At 36.0% G+C, this 11,006-nt stretch overlaps 1 protein-coding gene and 1 long non-coding RNA gene across 3 annotated transcripts in view; one reads left to right on the top strand and one right to left on the bottom strand.

Moving 5' to 3' along the window:
• The window catches only part of ATP2B1 (ATPase plasma membrane Ca2+ transporting 1), a 66,202-nt gene extending 65,725 nt beyond the window's left edge, over nucleotides 1–477 (bottom strand). The window contains exon 1 of the mRNA XM_085305937.1: nucleotides 459–477. The gene's annotated coding sequence lies outside the window, so the exon portion shown is untranslated. The remainder of the gene's footprint in view (nucleotides 1–458) is intronic.
• Nucleotides 38–11,006, top strand: part of LOC146595325 (uncharacterized) — a 45,501-nt gene continuing 34,532 nt past the window's right edge. The window contains exons 1-3 of one of the 2 annotated variants that reach the window (XR_014895959.1): nucleotides 38–177; nucleotides 407–511; nucleotides 3,612–3,801. This is a non-coding gene — a long non-coding RNA (uncharacterized LOC146595325). The remainder of the gene's footprint in view (nucleotides 178–406; nucleotides 512–3,611; nucleotides 3,802–11,006) is intronic. The other variant, XR_014895960.1, reaches the window with a different exon arrangement.

The raw sequence follows: 11,006 nt of genomic DNA, 5'->3' as shown, positions 1-11,006 counted from the left end.
CGGTCTGCCGGGGCCGCCCGCGCGCGCGCCGCTCCCGCCGGCTGTTAGGTGGCCGTTGCTGGCGGCCGTTGCTGGCGGCCGTTGGCCTCCGCCGCGCTGCGGTTCGCTGCTGCGGAGCGGCCCGACCCAACCCGGCAGTGTGTGGGCGGCGGGGAGTCCCGGCGTGCCCGCGGTGGGGTAGGTGTGGGTCGGCACTGCGACCTCCCCCTCCCAACCTCCCRCCTCCCCCCGCAGGCTGTGCGATGCCGTCCCCTTCTCCGAGCGGCTGAGGGACGGCGTTAAGCCCCAGATCGGTGTCTGTGGAGACAGCGTTTTCTGAGGCGGGGGAGGGGGGAGCCAAACTCTTCCTCCCTGCCAGCTTTTTCATTGTTTATCAAAAATAAAAATGATCCCCAGCGTTTTCTAGGCGAGGATTTCAATGCAATTGGGAAAATGAGGCAGGCATCACCGAGGCTTACCTCAGTCAGAGAGATGTCCCTTGTTAAATGAGGCTGGCTGAGGTTCAGAGAAGGTAAAGGTTAAGTGGCAGAAGTGAGTGTGTTGCTGAGTGCTGTGGGGTGTGGGATCACCAGGTTTAGCGTCTGCAGTCTTACTTCCCTCTGGGGTCATGAGCAGCTTCTGCAAAGGAAGTGGAAACATATAGAAGCTGCACATGTTCAGCACCTTTCTGCCCCAAGCCTGTGTGTCTTAGGTTGGACAATGAAAAATTAACAGGGATGTCAACATCTGAGCCCAAGTGAGTGGTCAGGATACACTGGAAGTCAATAAAACATCTGGGAATGAGATTAGGGGGGAAAAAAAACCTTCAAGTCTTTTTCCAATGCAGTTGATGACTCCCTTCAATGAAAAATCCTCCTACRTAAAACATATATAATTCTATAATCTCTTTGTTTTGTTTTAGAGTTCTGTTTTGACATACTATCAGCCTCTCTGTTAGCCATTTCACTAGAATGAATGACCAGCTGTGCTATAGGCTGTCAAGTTCTTTTAGCCTACCATAAATACCCAGTTTCTCCATTGTTAATGTTCAAATCCCACTGCTATTAGAGCCAATGCTGTAAAAGAAATGAAACAGAGAAGCTTGTGTGTCACTGTTGTTACAGATCTGAGATGTTACAGAGAGTAGGGAGTTAAAGCAACAGAATGAAGTCAGTACAAAACAGCCCACAAGGACTGGCAAATAAATAAATCATCCTAACTACCTTATTATCATGGTTTGCTTGAGCTTCATTGTCTGTTTCTTTCTTACCTGTATCCCTATTACATTTTTTTCTTTGTTCAAGTCAGGCAATCAAAAGAGGCTTTGAGCAGTAATTGGCTCCTGCCCATTTTGGAAGCTGCTAAAAATACTACCTTACCTCTGCATATCTGGAGGTCAATTGAAAAATCAAAATAGGTAGACAAATCCTGCAGACTAATCTACTGAGATTCTTTCTTGCATTTCTTCCCAGAAGGGGAATATAAAACTATCCGAACACATATAAAACAAAAAATTCTCTTACATTCTACCTGCAGTTCAGCAYCCTCATCCGCACTGATCACTGTAGGCTTCCTTAGGCACTTGAAAATTGCACTTCCAGCTTTCTAAGAGTGGCAGATGTGTTCTGCACAGTCCTGTCATATCTCCTACCTCTCAGGCAGASAAAATTAGCTTTGGTTAAGCTAAGAAGATGATGTGTTCAAGGCTTTGCAGTCTGGATGTGTGTCTGTACCTGCTTCATTTTGTCTTTGGGGAGGGTAGTTAGTCTGTGCTTGAGTTCTTCATCTATCAAATGGGATTTTTTTTTCTATTTTCTTTGCAGGAAGGAAGCAGGGGTAAAAGGGGTACATACCAAAATATTTTTGTGAGATACTATTATAGTAGAGCTTGTTAAGTGGATATGTTTTTCATGGGAAGGCACAAATAGTTATTGTTTAATGTTCTTACACTAATTTACCAGGACAACCTAAAAACATGCAGCACAAATTGGGTGAAGATAAGAAGGAAAAATTCCTTGTAGCTCTAGAAAATATTCTACGGATTCAAAACGCTTTTCAAATTAATCCTTTAGTTACAATATTCTTCACAGTTTTTGTGAAAAAGTAGGYATTCCTAATTCTAAAGGTTAGGACATCTAATTGAGTAACAGAAAACATTTCATGTAATTTAGGTCATCAATCATACAAACCAAACAAAAATAGAATGCACAAATGACTATTTCTGGAGACATCTCATTTAACTTTTGGGGAAACATTACTATTTCAGGAAAATTCAGTGTGGTTTGGAGACAATTTGGAAAGTCCAGATCTGACAAATCAATGACAATTGCTCTTATTCTGTGACCAACACTGTAATGACAGAAGTATCATACATTTTTACAGAGGCAGAAAATGTGTAGCAGAGAATTTGATATATTTACTATGAGGATTTTAGCATAAAGAGCATGAATTTGAGTATTTGGACCATTACAATATGTGGTCAACAGGGAGTAAGGTGGTCAAGGTCTGAGTGACCACCACACCATTCTGTATGAACTAGGGGCCTTTCGGCAAACTTGCATTATGGGCTTGACCCAAGAAGAGAAAACTAGGTCTTTTCCTAGTTTGTGCATGAATCAAAATTTACTAGATTTTGAAACTGGTTTCCTGACTATACTACAAGCGCTAATCCTGTTCAAATTGGACCAATATAGGAATAAGTGTAATCAAGGCTTTTTTTAAACTTCATGAAACTGCAGAGCATGCAGAAAGTCTGAAAAGTTGGGAGAATTTTTGCATGCAAACATTACGAACCGAATAGCCGAAGATTTCACCAGTTTTGCATAGATAAACTTTTACGGACTAGCTACSTATCTCTATCTCTCGGTCAGCTTTTTCACTCCAGTACTACTCTGTTCACACCCACTCTTCACAGACCATTCTAGCCAAGAGTCCTGTTCCTCCTGTGCTCCTGGCAGGAGCTCTACAATTTTCTGCAATGCCATTAAGGTTATGTCTTATRTGGCAATATCCTGTATCATAACAAATTCCTCAATATGCTGACTAAAAGACCAAACAATCTGGCTTTGCAAACAATTGRCTTCTCTTTTTGTCTTGTAGGTGTCATGTTAGCCAGATCACTCTATCATCCACCTATTTGGTTTTACAATGCCCTTGTGAAACAGAGCAAACTCACCCAATTTATCCTGAAATCCAGTTTACCCCTCCCTTAGGAAAGAAGCTTATCCATAAACATCTACAGCTTTATCAGCTTGAAGTTCTTCTCTTGACTATTCAGGAACTCGGGATTTGTGTATCTTTCCATCTATGAATATATATAATAGTCTAAAATATTYTAAGTTTTGTACTCATTTTCATTACTGTCACAAAACTTTTTTTTCCTTTACTTTTTTCTTTCAATTTTATATTCTTTCAYTGTAATAATACACAGTCAGGAGGGTGAGAAATAAAAAAGAAGTAAAATAAAGAAAGGAACAAGAGAAAGGATTTTTTACCGAAAACTGAGTTTTGGTAACAGAATGATTGTTATACAAATGACTTTTTTTTTCATATGTATCATATTTGAAATACACCTGAAAATATACACTGGACTTTATTTGCTCACCGTTTCTTTTTTTTCATATTCTTTTCAGGCGCTACCACTGCACAGCATTATTACAGCCCCAGACCAGATAAAAGAGTACACAGATACTTCATGAACAATGGCACAAARTCTACATTCAAAGAAAAAAAATAGCAAAGCATGAAATCCTGGAATTTACAGAGAATCTGACCCTGTAAAGGACTTGGATCAGGCATGAGAGAGTCGAGAAGAAGAGCAGGGTAGGATAACCATACTTTACACTGCTATAAAGAGCAGGAAATAACATGTTTGGGAGGCTTTTCAAGAGAAATAAATAAAAGCAAGTGCCAATGCAACGAGGCAGTACTACTATGTCTACCTCTTAAAAAGTGAGAAATATCTGGTGAATGAATGTGTGCTATTACTCTGCAAATAGTGTGCTAGTACACCCTAAAATGATATACTGTGAACACCCAGCTACTCCTACTCCAGTGACTTTTTCAGTGTGGCACTTCCCTATTTTTGGAGTGTTCCTCTTTTACTTTCTTCCCCCTTGGTTGTTTAGCCTCGTTACTTCATGCCTGAATTCCAAAAGGATGGCAAGAGTCCCAAGCAAGGCTGTCCTGGAGGCAGTTAGGTCCAGTGCACTAAAAGGGCTTGTTCAAAATAATACTACTGTTACCCATCACCCAAGAAATCCTGTTAGCCATCATCCATGTCTGTGYTGCTCTGTGGTATGTATATGTATTGTCAGGTAGCACAACTATCACCCCAAAATTTAAAATGTGGGAATGTCTACTATACTTACTAAAGTACAAAAGTGCTTTTGGGGAGGGTATGTAGAGTCTGGCAATGAAATGCAAAAGATTGATTTGTTTGGATTTCACTACTTGAGTGACTTCATATGTGTTGCTTTTTGAGACTTCTTAGTGCTGCACTTCTGTGAAGAAGCTGGTGGTCTTAACTTGAAGAGCATATAGTCAACTAATGTTAATTTGTGAAACTACATTGATTTCACCGATTTTGTGGGCCTATACCAATTCATGCTGACTGAAAATGTGGTTCATAAAATCTTATGTTGCAATACACTGCTCTGTGATCAACTTACAAATATTTTGTTCGTTTTTTTCTTTTCTCCTTTCTCCTTTCAAAAGATAAACCAATACAGATAACCAAGCTGTCTCTCTCTGAGGCCTGTGTCAACRTCACTGTCACTGACCAGCCTGAATCACACTACTGATTCACAGAAGTTAGTACTAACAAGACTAAATATAGCCCCCTCCCCTCTATCATCAGCACTGGCTCTTGTTGTCGTGAATGGGACAATAAATTGTCTCTTACTGATGCTACCTCAAAGTCCTTTGGATAAGAAAATAGGYGATTCAGTTAAGCCTTAGGTTCCTTCAGTAAATATCAGCATTTCTGCCCCTTGGCGATTGTTCAAGATGGTTTCGGAACATTTAAGAGTCATTAGAGCTAATAGCTCCCATTCTGAATTTCCTTCAAGGAAGAGTATCCGAAAAAAAATGCACTACCTTATTCCCACTTCCTTAATCAAGAATTAATCATTCCAGTGATAAACAATGATAGTAACATACTTGAATAAATTATTAGTCTTCCTTGTTGATCAGATGCAGTTCTAAAGCGTATTGGCTACTTTTAAGATATTAAAGCTATAACAAGAAAAAAATCCCAGCTACCTTATGTAGCATTTTTTAAATATTAATAACAACCTATTTTACATACACAGAGTTTAAAACTCTGGGCTCAGCTGTGCAAGCTTTATTCAGGAATAGTTTCTTGATTAGGAATTACAGATCTGAAGATTACTTATATCAAGATCTAAATTGTATATCTATGGAAATGTATGGCTATGCAATATATAGTGTTAAAATGTTAATATAAATTACTGTACACAGTAGTATAAGGTATATAAAAGGTATTACATAAAATGCTTATGTATATATAAATTCAAGCATGCTTAGAGTACTTAAGTATGGATTATGGTCAATGAAGTGTCAGCTGGAGAATTGTCTCTTATCATGTAATACTACAACTATAAATATTCAAATTAGTAAGAACAATCTTTTAAATACAATTTAGATTTTCCTGCAAGATTACTAGCTAATAAAAATGAGGAAAATTAAAAAACTTCTTATGGTATCAACTATATTCCTATTATGTATTAGCAGGAGGGATCAATAGGATTTTCCTCTGCCTAAGTTCCCTCTTGTCAATTAGATAACACGGCAACTATGTATTGAACCAGTAGACTTTAAATATACTGTGTTGTGGACATATCTAGTAATAGGACTGCTGCAGGTTATTTTGAGGCTGTAACATATTATGCAGCAGTAAAGGCAGTTTGGTTTAGGAGAGAACTGGATTAAAACATAAAAAAAAAMMCTTGTACGTAACAGCAGCCGAAACATTGACAATTTTATTATCTTTGTTTCTGACTGACTTTAATGAGAGTTGCACAGGCTTAGTAATTGCTAAAATTAACACCTATGTTTCTAAAAATACCTTGGGATTTCTTTAAAGGGATTTAAAAATTAATCTTCTGGACTTTTAGARCTACTCAGCTTTAGATATAGATATAAATCTTAAATATCTTCATATTTTGTGATTTTCCCTGTTTGGTGATAAAAAAGCCAGGTCTGTTTTGCTGTTACAGTTTCCAGACTCTTTCAGTTTCAAGCTCTCAAACTCTAGCAGTGGCTTTCAAACTGGAGTCTCTTACGATAGGTTGCAAATATTCTACCAGGATAACATAAAAGGCCCAGAGCTGATCCATGGGAATGTATTCAGTAGTATGTACTACTAAGCTTCTAATGTATGAAATTTCCTTGACTGCATATGTAGTGGTTTGTAAAAATTTTAAGGGCTGGTGATGATTTACTGTTCTGAACTATCTGCGGACCACTGTTCTAGCATATTTATGCCATCATGTGTGGCAGACTTGAATGAATCRCTAGAATCACCTCTCTTTGTCCTCTACTCTGGACTAAGAATAACACAAGAGAGGATTTTGTTTTATAAGGTGAATGGTACTAGGATCCTAATGTTCATACTTCTCTGTGGTGTGTGGGGAAGAGTGAAGAGTGGACACAAACAAGGATTGAGTCAGATACTGCAGTTTCAGGCACAGTCAAAGCAGGGTGTTCGAGATGCTCTAGAGATCTTCTGTTAGGACTTTCCCATCCTTGTGCTGAAGGCTGAACCATACACATTTTACACCCTTCTTTGTTCTTTTGTATAACTCCTTTTGCCTCTTCTCTTTTACGTGCTCTCTCATTCACTTTTTCAGTTTAGCTTATTTTTTCCCTCAAGAACACCTTTCCCAAAATTCCTGCCAAATAAAACAGAAAGCAGGAACATCCCATGGAACTAATACATCAGATGATTAACTTGCATTGTTTATGCTGTTAGTATGTGGTATTCCTCCTCTGCTCTCTGACAGTCTTGTCAGTAGGATGGGATTGTCTTGCCTTTATATAGGCATCTAAAATGAGCACATCTAAATTGATGCTAGTAACTCTAGGCTCCTTTTATAGTCAGTAGTGAGAAACTGTTGCCTCCAGAAGGCAATATATCATCCGAAGGTTAATGTCTAGGATGATTATCTAGTTGCCTATTTTTCTTCATTAAGTGAGGAGGGAAACAAGGATGAGTAGTTTAGTTTTAAATGTCTAACTCTTTGAAGGTTAAAAATGGGTAACTGAGGCAAACTTCTCTTTCAAACTGAACTGGACAGTATACACCAAGAAACCAAAAATAGGAAAGCACTAGCTTAAGAGGGCCAGCTTTTAAAGCAATCCACTGCTAGGGATTTTTAATTAGTGCAAATGTTTTTCTAATTCACATTCTAATTTCTACTAATAGCGTTTAGTAATTAAAGCACTGAAACTTGAACTGAGGTGAATAGTTCTTGAATCACATGATCTTAAATAGCAACATGAATGAAGTATGTCAGATTCCAAGGGAACTATCTGTAAGGAAAGGAATATTCACATTTGGAAGGCATTCAGTTCTGATTTGTGGCTTGAATTCCACTTTAGTAGTTAGTGGTCCTGGTTGACTCCGTTCAGACTAAAATCTTACGAGATTATATACTTTTTTGCTAGACTGGTCAGGCAGGAAGAGTAAAGAGAATGTGGATCCTATACCGACTGTAGTGCATGGAGTTACTTAAGAGTAAGATTTGAGATGCAACATGGAATTGGCACAGCACTACCATAGCTTATTTTGTGGATGGTGAAAAGACTTTCACAAATAAGAATCAGTGACACAGAGACTTAAACTGTGACCCTTCTAATCACTATGTGTTTGTCTGCCTCTGGCCTTATGTGGTTCTATTTAATTCTAAGATGCTCTACATAAGTGCAGTGAAAATGTCCTAAGAATCGCCTTCAAAAATACAATGTATGTGTGTGTAAATAAATACATAAGTATACATACATAAAAGGTGAATTGCTTTAAAAGGAAACTATAATAAAAAAATATGTACAGCTAAAACTCCAAACCAGTATTACACAAAATAATAAAACTTTTCAAATAATAAGCTAACAGTAAAATGTCTGTAAATTTTCTACTGGCATTAGAAAATCCAGCCTATTCCTTAAAATAAAATAGTCTTTTCCTTATTACTATTTCTGCCTTCATACATAGCCCCATTAATTTTAATTTACTAAGAAGAGTAGCAGAAGTACCCATTAAAAAAAAAAAAAGTTAACAGTACCCTATCCAATAGTTTTATGTGGAAGCCATGAAAAACTTTTTTCTTTTTTTTTTCCAAAAATAAACCAGAACTCAAATGGAAAACAATGGATGTAAAACCATAAGAAATGAAACCAGAAAAAGTTAGTTAAGCCCACTGAAACCAGAAAACAGGCAGTGTTGTAAAGAGAAGATTTTTTTTTGTCTTTTCCTCTTTTCTAAATTAAACAGAAAACTACATGAAGTATTTATTTTGCAGACAAGTAAAACTAAGATAAATACCTCTCTTTAACATAGAATGCCAGCAAATAGAGCTACAACATTGCTCAATCCCATCTTGCAGCACTTTTGGTATGCGGGGTTGTTCATTGGTGAAAGACTATGGTAATATTGAGATAGATAAAAATGAAGGTAAGTTTTAGCCTTCCTTCAAAATTTTATGTGTGGGGGGAATATTTTTTTTTAATAGCTTACTATAGTATTCATATTTTCTCCTATGTGTTTCACCTATTACTTTATTTTTGTTCTTGTAGTTTAGTACACAAAAGCAAATAATGTGGTGTGAAGGGAAGCAGTGAATGTAATAAATATCTGTGTTAGATGAGARTTTTTTATTGCTCTTTCTCAAGCTCAAAATAGAAACACAAATATAGATTAAGTTAAACTTGTGCATGCCTTTGGAGGATTAGGACATAAATTTCCTAAAGGAACTTATGAAAAGGAAATATATTGCTTGCATTGTATCAGGGAGCATCTCTATCAGCATATTCATTATTTTCCATTTTCAATATTAAAAAGCATTTGCCAGAACTCCAGTTTGTTCTCTTGAAAATTTAATCATGCATTTGTTTTTCATTGTTATGAGAGAAAGGAATGTTTGTTTGTTTTTTTTCTTAATGTATTTCATCATTATTGCACTCCTGAAATACATCAAAGATGTATCTAATCCAAAGCATCATAGTGCATGTCATTTTCAGCTGAGTTACAAGAATCAGCAAATATTTCGAACAGAAATCACTGTGCAGATCCATTTTATTCCCTTGCTTAGCTTTCCCAGATTTTATTGGTGGCTATTGTGGAGAAAGGAAGAACTACTTTGCTTAGTATTCACCTCTTTTAAGAAGTGGTAGGAAGGAGGGATACAGAAAATGAGTTTAAGTCAGTCCTGGTTCCACACACCCCTACTCAGCTGCCACTGCRTATACATTGGCCTATCAAAATAGAAATACATTTATTAATGCTAGGAATAGGTCTTAAACATGTGCCTGWGAGTCATAGTATCTTAGATATTTAAACATGGAATGGTACAATTTTCCATCTCCTGCTTTTTAGGGCTGTCTTTAGAGTTACCATATCAATCTACAGGAATTAAAAATTAWTTGTACAGAAAAATAAAAATAATTAATCATATAAAAAGCATACAGTTGTATTCCAATTCCTTTAATCTGTATTTTGAACCATCAATGAAATGCATAATTTCATTCATTCAATTGGGTATAATAAAACCAAAATTTATTTAAATTATATTTTAAAGATTTTTTGGTGTTTAAATCAAGTATTTCATTTTTACACTATGGTCTATATAAACATTGATGAAATGGCCTGTTTCTTCTTGGCTTTAGTCATGAGTTATTTTCTGTTTTGTTTTGTTTTGTTTTTAAACAGTGACTCATGAGTTTCTCTATACTTCTTATACAATACACTTCTTCCTTCCTGAAAAGGCCTGTTTGTTCTCTATTTTTGGCTTGCTTTTGCATTGTTATCTCTAGATTACATACATTTAACTGATGACTGTAGGATCCATTTAATTAATACAGCTATTTCAGAATAGTTATTGTATTTTGCTATATGTTAAATGTCTTTAGTTTTTACTATTCTAATAATTTCTAATATTTCTACTATTCTAGTATTTCTAATGATATCTAGTATTCATTTTGTTCTTTTGCARTGTGCCTATAGTATGATATATACAATACATTATTATTTATCTCAAAACCCCAAAACATGTTTAGAATATAATTGAGTTTCGCTGAAGAACGGAAAGTGTCATATTACCAAACTCAAACACAATAGWTAAAGTAGATACTTGTTTAAACTGAATAAGACATACTGAGGTTCATGAGAATTCAGTCAAGCTAAAATAATGTTCATGTACACTGATAAGAAAATATGGTAACTTTTTATTATAGTTAAAAAGAGGACACCTATCTAGTGAACTATCGATACAGCAACTTGTTAATTCACTAAATGCCAGGTAGTAACAGTTTAGTAGGTATAGAAATAAAGCACTATTTACCCAAAATAAGAATGGCAGAGTTGAGCCTTTMACGACCTAAAGAACAGCTTGGGGAAAGATAGCTGTATTTATTCTTTTGTTCTCTGGTACTTGCTTTCCTCCATAGTTAATATTTCTCCTAACAATGGGATTTATATTCCTTTTAGAAAAACATGTTAAAATGGGAGAAAATATGGATCAACAATATGTAAGATCATTTTGTACTCTAGTTTTTAAAACTAGCTTTCTTAGTAAACTTTCTTGAGGTCCCTTCCAACCTTATTGATTCTATGATTCTATGATTCTGGTAAAGATTTACAATTCTTATTTTTAAAGATAAAACTTAATCTATGAACAGATATTAGTTATACTTTAGTACACTCCAAGTTTCATATATTATTCATTGAATTTCATTTTACAAGATAATAACAGGGACACATTTTTATGAAAATAGTTTGATATAATATAATT

The sequence above is a fragment of the Rhea americana genome, unplaced genomic scaffold (genome assembly GCF_003343005.1).
Source record: "Rhea americana isolate MKP2758 unplaced genomic scaffold, rheAme1 scaffold_229, whole genome shotgun sequence".
In the NCBI taxonomy this organism is placed as follows: Eukaryota; Metazoa; Chordata; class Aves; order Rheiformes; family Rheidae; genus Rhea; species Rhea americana.
The sequence above is the reverse complement of the archived record's forward strand: the minus strand, read 5'-3'. Positions and strand labels throughout refer to the sequence as shown.